The sequence below is a fragment of the Anopheles merus genome, chromosome 3L (assembly GCF_017562075.2).
Source record: "Anopheles merus strain MAF chromosome 3L, AmerM5.1, whole genome shotgun sequence".
Classification (NCBI taxonomy): Eukaryota; Metazoa; Arthropoda; class Insecta; order Diptera; family Culicidae; genus Anopheles; species Anopheles merus.
In genome coordinates, this window is record NC_054085.1 from 20510944 (window position 1) to 20519779 (window position 8836).

An 8836-nucleotide genomic window follows, 5' to 3' on the forward strand; every position below is an offset into this window, starting at 1 on the left:
GTTATGCCTCCAACAACCCCAGTTTGGTGAACGCGGCCGACAAAACCTGTAGCAAGGAGCGCAAGTCTGTAGAACAGGATCTGGGACAGGATCTTGTGGGCGGCATTAAAGACTGTGATGGCTCTAAAGTTCGAGAAATCCAGCCAGCCGCCCTTTTTGTAGACTGGGTGAATAACACCCAGCTCCCACTCTTCCGGTAGTTCCTGCTGCTCTCAGACTTTCACGATCAGCTGATGCATTTCGAAGGTAAGCCTCTCCAGCCCCATCTTGAAGAGCACGGCCACCAGTTAGGACTTACCAGACTTATTGCTCTTAAGCTGCTTGATGGCGCTGGTAATCTCATCCACAGATGGTGGGGGCACATCGTCGTCTGCATCATTGCTGTTGCTGGTGTTACTGCTCTGGTGGTTGGTTTGTTCTACCTCTGCTCCATTCAGATGTCCTTCGTAGTAGCACTTCCACCTTTCGATCACCTCCCGCTCGTCTGTCAGGAGATTTCCAAGAGAAAGGTTGTTAAGGCTAAAACATGCATGAAAGAATGCATGTTAAATATGATGCGAACCGAGCTGCTTCAGGATCTAACCGATTACTGGAATGGCTGTTGAGCCAATTTTGAAGCCAAATAGAGGATATTTCACGTGGTATTTCTGTTTGCAGATGAATCTTAAACCAATGTTCCACCTACTTAAGGGTTGCTAAGGATCACAATTCTTCTCCTGCTGGAGTACGTGCTGTATAAGAATCGGAAATAAGATGACGGGGCCGGCTGAAATTGTCAATTAAAGGACTTGATGCTCATATTTTCTGATTTCTTTATTTTTAACTATGAAAAGCGACTAATATGGATGTTGTTATCCCATGGAATGTGTTCTGTACTGTGTGTCTTGGTTTGTAGTTGCTGTTTTATTATTCCCACGGAGGTTTTGTGAAGTTTTAACCGTCTTTATGCCTCGTCCCTTGCCTATCTCGTCTCGTCTCTCTTTCTCTTTCTCTTTGAGGGTGTTGCTTTATTTGATTGTTTCAAGTACCATCCTTCTCGTCCTATCATTCCATCCATCAATAGGCACCAGCCTCCCCCACACGCACCTCTCCTGCTAAAGTTGCGCTCCACATCCTACCGCTATCATGCTTTTCTTCGATTGTTTTTCTTGTTCTTTAAGTGTTTGTTTATGACAAAATGCGTGATAATTATGTATTGGTTGTATGAGTGTGTGTGTGTGTGCTCGTCGTACTATTTCCATTTTTTTGTAGCAAATTTGCATGTATGATTTGAGTTGCGAGGAGTTGCTGTGTGCTGTTGTGTTTATTTGTCCAACCCCATTTTCTGCTTGCGGGATGAGAAAGCGGATAACACCACGGACCGCGGGAAGATGGGAAAAGGAAGGGAGAAGGTCCTAATATTCCTCTATTGCAGCTGATCGAGCCTTCGAGTTCGCTGAGCTCCCCTGCGCCTTATGCGGGTCTGGAAATCACTGTCGAACACATTCTTGGTGGGGCATGAGTCTGACATCCTCATAGCCTGCTCCAGCGATCGTATCCTGTCAGCCTTCGCCTCGGTTCGCCGTACAGCTCAGCAAGCTCGTGGATCATCCTTTTCCTCCACGCTCCATGTTTGAACACACCGCCAAAGATAGCCCGGAGAATGCGTCGCTCAAACACGCCCAGAGCGTTTGGGTCCTCCGCTCGGATGGTCCAGGACTCGTGTCCGAAGAGGACCACCGGGCGAATAAATGTGCGATATATCTCACATTTCGTTCGGGCTCGAAGTTCTGGATCTCAGCAGTCGGTGAAGCCCATAGTATGCACGATTCCTCTGGACAATGCGTATCCAGATTTCGCTGCTGATGTCGTTGTCCGAAGTAACGACCGTCCCAATATATCAGAACTCCTTTACTACCTCGAGGTTGTCTCCGTCAACTAATACACTGCTTCCCAGATGGTCTGAGTCTCCGACAAGCAGGTACTTCGTATTCATTAATCAATGCAATGAATCAATCCAATTCTTGCCACTTCGCGTTTGAGTCGGGTGTACGCCTCACACACCTTCGCTGTTGTCCTGCCGATGATGTCGATGTCATCCGCGAAGCCAAGAAATTAGAGAGATCGGTAGAGGATCGTGCCACGGATGGCATTCTCTAGCCCCGCGCCTCGAATGACACCTTCCAGGGCGATGTTGGAGAGCAGACAGGTGAGTTCGTCACCTTGCCTCAGACCCCTGTTTGATTCGAACGATTCCGACGTCAAGTTCGATACTCGCACCTTGCACTGCACCTCGTTCATGGTGACCTCTAACAGCCGGATCAACTTGCCTGTTGGTGTTGGTTATGCCTCCAACAACCCCAGTTTGGTGAACGCGGCCGACAAAACCTGTAGCAAGGAGCGCAAGTCTGTAGAACAGGATCTGGGACAGGATCTTGTGGGCGGCATTAAAGACTGTGATGGCTCTAAAGTTCGAGAAATCCAGCCAGCCGCCCTTTTTGTAGACTGGGTGAATAACACCCAGCTCCCACTCTTCCGGTAGTTCCTGCTGCTCTCAGACTTTCACGATCAGCTGATGCATTTCGAAGGTAAGCCTCTCCAGCCCCATCTTGAAGAGCACGGCCACCAGTTAGGACTTACCAGACTTATTGCTCTTAAGCTGCTTGATGGCGCTGGTAATCTCATCCACAGATGGTGGGGGCACATCGTCGTCTGCATCATTGCTGTTGCTGGTGTTACTGCTCTGGTGGTTGGTTTGTTCTACCTCTGCTCCATTCAGATGTCCTTCGTAGTAGCACTTCCACCTTTCGATCACCTCCCGCTCGTCTGTCAGGAGATTTCCAAGAGAAAGGTTGTTAAGGCTAAAACATGCATGAAAGAATGCATGTTAAATATGATGCGAACCGAGCTGCTTCAGGATCTAACCGATTACTGGAATGGCTGTTGAGCCAATTTTGAAGCCAAATAGAGGATATTTCACGTGGTATTTCTGTTTGCAGATGAATCTTAAACCAATGTTCCACCTACTTAAGGGTTGCTAAGGATCACAATTCTTCTCCTGCTGGAGTACGTGCTGTATAAGAATCGGAAATAAGATGACGGGGCCGGCTGAAATTGTCAATTAAAGGACTTGATGCTCATATTTTCTGATTTCTTTATTTTTAACTATGAAAAGCGACTAATATGGATGTTGTTATCCCATGGAATGTGTTCTGTACTGTGTGTCTTGGTTTGTAGTTGCTGTTTTATTATTCCCACGGAGGTTTTGTGAAGTTTTAACCGTCTTTATGCCTCGTCCCTTGCCTATCTCGTCTCGTCTCTCTTTCTCTTTCTCTTTGAGGGTGTTGCTTTATTTGATTGTTTCAAGTACCATCCTTCTCGTCCTATCATTCCATCCATCAATAGGCACCAGCCTCCCCCACACGCACCTCTCCTGCTAAAGTTGCGCTCCACATCCTACCGCTATCATGCTTTTCTTCGATTGTTTTTCTTGTTCTTTAAGTGTTTGTTTATGACAAAATGCGTGATAATTATGTATTGGTTGTATGAGTGTGTGTGTGTGTGCTCGTCGTACTATTTCCATTTTTTTGTAGCAAATTTGCATGTATGATTTGAGTTGCGAGGAGTTGCTGTGTGCTGTTGTGTTTATTTGTCCAACCCCATTTTCTGCTTGCGGGATGAGAAAGCGGATAACACCACGGACCGCGGGAAGATGGGAAAAGGAAGGGAGAAGGTCCTAATATTCCTCTATTGCAGCTGATCGAGCCTTCGAGTTCGCTGAGCTCCCCTGCGCCTTATGCGGGTCTGGAAATCACTGTCGAACACATTCTTGGTGGGGCATGAGTCTGACATCCTCATAGCCTGCTCCAGCGATCGTATCCTGTCAGCCTTCGCCTCGGTTCGCCGTACAGCTCAGCAAGCTCGTGGATCATCCTTTTCCTCCACGCTCCATGTTTGAACACACCGCCAAAGATAGCCCGGAGAATGCGTCGCTCAAACACGCCCAGAGCGTTTGGGTCCTCCGCTCGGATGGTCCAGGACTCGTGTCCGAAGAGGACCACCGGGCGAATAAATGTGCGATATATCTCACATTTCGTTCGGGCTCGAAGTTCTGGATCTCAGCAGTCGGTGAAGCCCATAGTATGCACGATTCCTCTGGACAATGCGTATCCAGATTTCGCTGCTGATGTCGTTGTCCGAAGTAACGACCGTCCCAATATATCAGAACTCCTTTACTACCTCGAGGTTGTCTCCGTCAACTAATACACTGCTTCCCAGATGGTCTGAGTCTCCGACAAGCAGGTACTTCGTATTCATTAATCAATGCAATGAATCAATCCAATTCTTGCCACTTCGCGTTTGAGTCGGGTGTACGCCTCACACACCTTCGCTGTTGTCCTGCCGATGATGTCGATGTCATCCGCGAAGCCAAGAAATTAGAGAGATCGGTAGAGGATCGTGCCACGGATGGCATTCTCTAGCCCCGCGCCTCGAATGACACCTTCCAGGGCGATGTTGGAGAGCAGACAGGTGAGTTCGTCACCTTGCCTCAGACCCCTGTTTGATTCGAACGATTCCGACGTCAAGTTCGATACTCGCACCTTGCACTGCACCTCGTTCATGGTGACCTCTAACAGCCGGATCAACTTGCCTGTTGGTGTTGGTTATGCCTCCAACAACCCCAGTTTGGTGAACGCGGCCGACAAAACCTGTAGCAAGGAGCGCAAGTCTGTAGAACAGGATCTGGGACAGGATCTTGTGGGCGGCATTAAAGACTGTGATGGCTCTAAAGTTCGAGAAATCCAGCCAGCCGCCCTTTTTGTAGACTGGGTGAATAACACCCAGCTCCCACTCTTCCGGTAGTTCCTGCTGCTCTCAGACTTTCACGATCAGCTGATGCATTTCGAAGGTAAGCCTCTCCAGCCCCATCTTGAAGAGCACGGCCACCAGTTAGGACTTACCAGACTTATTGCTCTTAAGCTGCTTGATGGCGCTGGTAATCTCATCCACAGATGGTGGGGGCACATCGTCGTCTGCATCATTGCTGTTGCTGGTGTTACTGCTCTGGTGGTTGGTTTGTTCTACCTCTGCTCCATTCAGATGTCCTTCGTAGTAGCACTTCCACCTTTCGATCACCTCCCGCTCGTCTGTCAGGAGATTTCCAAGAGAAAGGTTGTTAAGGCTAAAACATGCATGAAAGAATGCATGTTAAATATGATGCGAACCGAGCTGCTTCAGGATCTAACCGATTACTGGAATGGCTGTTGAGCCAATTTTGAAGCCAAATAGAGGATATTTCACGTGGTATTTCTGTTTGCAGATGAATCTTAAACCAATGTTCCACCTACTTAAGGGTTGCTAAGGATCACAATTCTTCTCCTGCTGGAGTACGTGCTGTATAAGAATCGGAAATAAGATGACGGGGCCGGCTGAAATTGTCAATTAAAGGACTTGATGCTCATATTTTCTGATTTCTTTATTTTTAACTATGAAAAGCGACTAATATGGATGTTGTTATCCCATGGAATGTGTTCTGTACTGTGTGTCTTGGTTTGTAGTTGCTGTTTTATTATTCCCACGGAGGTTTTGTGAAGTTTTAACCGTCTTTATGCCTCGTCCCTTGCCTATCTCGTCTCGTCTCTCTTTCTCTTTCTCTTTGAGGGTGTTGCTTTATTTGATTGTTTCAAGTACCATCCTTCTCGTCCTATCATTCCATCCATCAATAGGCACCAGCCTCCCCCACACGCACCTCTCCTGCTAAAGTTGCGCTCCACATCCTACCGCTATCATGCTTTTCTTCGATTGTTTTTCTTGTTCTTTAAGTGTTTGTTTATGACAAAATGCGTGATAATTATGTATTGGTTGTATGAGTGTGTGTGCTCGTCGTACTATTTCCATTTTTTTTTGTAGCAAATTTGCATGTATGATTTGAGTTGCGAGGAGTTGCTGTGTGCTGTTGTGTTTATTTGTCCAACCCCATTTTCTGCTTGCGGGATGAGAAAGCGGATAACACCACGGACCGCGGGAAGATGGGAAAAGGAAGGGAGAAGGTCCTAATATTCCTCTATTGCAGTGCTTTTGTGTCTCTCTCTATCTCTCTCTCTCTCTCTCTCTTTCACATATTCGCTTTAGAATGAATGATCCATTAAGTGTGCGTTTCCTTGTTAAAATAGTAGCTTGGTTTGCATGGTAAAGTCATTGGTATTTGGTAGTAGAAAGTGTGTATCCATTAGTTTGGTTATTTGGTTTTCTGTTCTTACTGTTCCTACACGTACCCCCAAAAAAGATGCTACAAACTGAGCCGAATTTACAAATTCATTACTTGTAGCGCGAATGGAGAAACTGAGCCGGAACGTAACGACGATACAAAACACGACACTTCCTCCCATCTGTATTAGGGCGCCCCATTAGAGGGAGAGTTATTCGTTTTCGGTTTTCTTTTCATACAATTTTCCTTTCATCTTCTCTTATCCTTTACATTCGCGTTTTTGTTTGTTTGTTTTAGCTGCAATTTATTTCGACCGATGTTTGACTCTTCTAAAAGAGAAAGAAACATGCTTTGATTACTATAAATTTTTTCCCCTTTTCTTTTCCGTGTCTAAAACTTACAGACTCCAACTTTTCCCATTAGCCCACCGTTTCTGGTTGTTTTCTTGTAGTTTTTCACTTTCGTTTTGTTTTTTTAGTAATAATTGGTTTAGATTTAAGAGTTGAAGATGAAAGAGAGAAACTTTCTTATTTTGCATTTTTTTCTTCTTTTGTTTTTGCATCATTCCGCTCGTATAGTTGTGTTCCTGTTTCTTTTTGTTTAGTTTTTTGTTGTTGTGTTTGTTCTACAGCTTAGATGTGCGAAGGGTAGGTTTTAGTGTGTTTAATCTTGTGATCTTGTGTGTCTTTGTGTGTGTGGGTGTGTTTTACTTGGGAAAGGGGGGACTTGTGTGATGGTGTTGGTTGGTTTAGTGCATATTTTTTGTTTTTGTTTTTTTTTTCAATACCGTTATCTATTAATCACGTCATCGGTTTTTGCTAAATCTTTCTCCAAACAGACTGCCGTTTTATCCCTTTCACAAGCAGCACACACGTTGAAGCAGCAGATATAACATGCAGCGCGGTAAAACCATACGCAAGTTTTCTGGCGCACTTTGTGACAACGCTTTTGGTTAGGTGTATGGATTAATTCTTTTCTCTCTCTTTCTTTATCTCTATCGTTTCATCATTTTTGCTTACTTCTACAACTGTTTTCTTGTTTTTAGTGATTAATGAATGAGTTGGTTGCTTGTGTTTGAATGATGTTAGGCAGTGGAGGAGTTGTTAGCGTTGGCGCATTAAGTAGTGTGTTTACCAGTTCCATTTACCGAATCACCGAAAGGGTGTTGAATGTTTCTAACACATTAAGCAACACGATTGTATGGGGGAAAAAATAAACACAAATTTAATTATTATTTTCCAAACAGTTAATGAACTGATCCTTCCACTGAATGGAATGTAAATTAGTTTAATTGAAACCAAAAAAAATGTAAAATAAATCCTTTTTCGCAAATCGTTTAACTCATCCTCTCCTGTTGCTCATTCATATTAATGCAGTACTATGAAATCTGTTTTAAACTACTGCAACCAATCCTTCTTGGTTCTCCTTTCTGACTCCAAAAAACCTTGTCTCTTCGCTATCCTGCTAACTCACGTGTTGGCATGCATTTAATGTTTTTTTTTTTGCGTGTAGTCGTACCACCACACAGCAGCTAATTGAATCGTTCGCTATGCGTTTTGCCGTTTCTTGTGCTTTTTTTTTCTCTCCCTCGAGTTGCTTCTCGGTGTGTTTCTAATATTGTTTTAAGCTTTTGTTTCCCCTCCTAGTGTTGTGTGATGAAGCCAGCGTTCTTCTGTCCGTCTATTCTCACTCGTCACATACTACACGCTCCTATAAAGCCGTACACACTCATGCACACTCAGGCAGGCAAATACGGGAGAGGAGGCCCTCCCAGATGAGGTCCTAAGCATAAAAGCGCCATTTCATTGTTTTTTTCGCATCTAGAGTAGAGCAGAAAGGAGGGTAGAGAGTAACTAAAATGATACACTAACTCGCAACTAACATATACAGCCCTCGAAACGTTGACCACCCATTGGATTGGATACGCGAGTAGGACCAAAAACGCAACGAACAAAAAAAAAACACTCTTCACAAAGCGTGCGCGTCGATGATTGTTGAACGAACGTTCGTTGCGTATGTTTTGCTTGAAATGAAGACTAACAGAGTTTAGCTACGGGATGTTGCCGCGCGTGCAGTTCTCTCTCGCTCTATCGCTCTCGTTGCTACACAATTAGGAGTATCAGTTTGTTTCCTCTCGTTTGCATCCAGATGCTTGCATCCCAGCGTGCAGGGGGCATATGTGCTCTTAACACATGCAGCCACCCTCCGAGTCTTGCTGATCGCCAGAGTTCGATGGTTGAGTTTGCAGATCGACAGCTGTAAGGTTGTGGTGGTGGGGGTTAGCGTTTGGTTTGCATGGGTTAAGGAGCATTAGAGGTACGTTAGTGGGAAATGTTCACATTATTCACTGTAAGACAACGGTTAAAGGTTAGCAGTAAAAAAAAAGGAAAAGGAAAAGGAAAAAAGGTCGTAAAAAATAAAAACAAAAATCGTCATAATAGAATAGACTTTACTGCGGGTTTTGCTTTTATTTGCTTTCCTAACAACTTATGCTTAAAAACGTTAATAAGTAAGAATAGAGTAAGTGACCCCCCGATCTGGTTGGTAGTAATAGTAAATAGCAACAGTAGTACAAGTCTCCTATGTCTGTGTGTGTGTGTGTGTGTGTGTGTGTATAAATCTTACAAAATGTCTTCCTCGCGTCTCTAC